This window comes from Protobothrops mucrosquamatus, unplaced genomic scaffold (assembly GCF_001527695.2).
Source record: "Protobothrops mucrosquamatus isolate PMUCROS unplaced genomic scaffold, P.Mucros_1.0 scaffold912, whole genome shotgun sequence".
Taxonomy (NCBI): domain Eukaryota; kingdom Metazoa; phylum Chordata; class Lepidosauria; order Squamata; family Viperidae; genus Protobothrops; species Protobothrops mucrosquamatus.
This window is the reverse complement of record NW_015387163.1, coordinates 52,213-53,455: the sequence shown is the minus strand read 5'-3', so window position 1 is coordinate 53,455 and position 1,243 is coordinate 52,213. Positions and strand designations below refer to the sequence as shown.

Genomic DNA, 1,243 nt, shown 5'->3' with positions numbered 1-1,243 from the left:
GCTGAGACTCTAGAAAGAGTACAGAGAAGAGCAACAAAGATGATTAGGGGACTGGAGGCTAAAACATATAAGGAACGGCTGCTGGAATTGGGTATGTCTAGTTTAATGAAGAGAAGGACGAGGGGGGACATGATAGCAGTGTTCCAATATCTCAGGGGCTGCCACAAAGAAGAGGGAGTCAAGCTATTCTCCAAGGCGCCTGAAGGCAGGACAAGAAGCAACGGATGGAAACTGATCAAGGAGAGAAGCAACCTAGAACTAAGGAGAAACTTCCTGACAGTTAGAACAATTAACCAATAGAACAACCTGCCTCCAGAAGCGATGAATGCTCCAATACTGAAAGTTTTTAAGAAGAGACTGGACAGCCATTTGTCTGAAATGGTATAGTGTTTCCTGCCTGAGCAGGGGGTTGGACTCGATGACCTCCAAGGACTCGATGACCTCCAAGGTCCTTCCAACTTTTTTATTATTATTATTATTATTATTATTATTATTATTATTATTATTATTATTATTATTATTATTATTATTATTATTATTATTATTATTATCAGTATGCTGATGATACTCAGCTGTACATATCCACCCCGGGCCACCCCAACGATGCCCTTGACGTGATGACCCGGTGCCTGGAGGCCGTGAGGGTCTGGATGGGGAGGAACAGACTCAGGCTCAACCCTTCCAAGACCGAGTGGCTGTGGCTACCGGCGCCTCGGCATAGTCAGCTGATTCCATCGCTGACTATAGGGGGCGAAACCCTGGCCCCCTTGGATAGGGTGCGCAATCTGGGTGTCCTCCTGGATTCACGGCTGACACTGGATGATCAGTTGGCGGCCGTGACCAGGGGGGCGTTTTATCAGGTCCGCCTGATTCACCAGTTGCGGCCTTTTCTGGACCGGGACGACTTGCGCACAGTCACTCATGCTCCGGTCACCTCCCGCCTGGACTACTGTAATGCTCTCTACATGGGGCTTCCCTTGAGGAGCACCCGGAGGCTCCAGCTAGTCCAAAATGCGGCCGCGCGGGCGGTGTTGGGAGGGACTTGTCGCTCCCACGTAACACCGCTGCTGCGCGAGCTGCATTGGCTGCCGGTGGCCTTCCGGGTGCGCTTCAAGGTGCTGACCATCATCTTTAAGGCGCTCCATGGCAGCGGACCGGGATACCTTCGAGACCGCCTTCTGCCACAGATTACCTCCCATCGGCCTGTACGCTCCCACAGGGTGGGTCTCCTCAGGGTGCCGTC

At 51.6% G+C, this 1,243-nt stretch overlaps 1 protein-coding gene across 1 annotated transcript in view; it reads right to left on the bottom strand.

The window, feature by feature from the left end:
- Window positions 1-1,243, bottom strand: part of PREX2 (phosphatidylinositol-3,4,5-trisphosphate dependent Rac exchange factor 2) — a 74,051-nt gene that overhangs the window by 36,756 nt on the left and 36,052 nt on the right. The window lies entirely within an intron of this gene.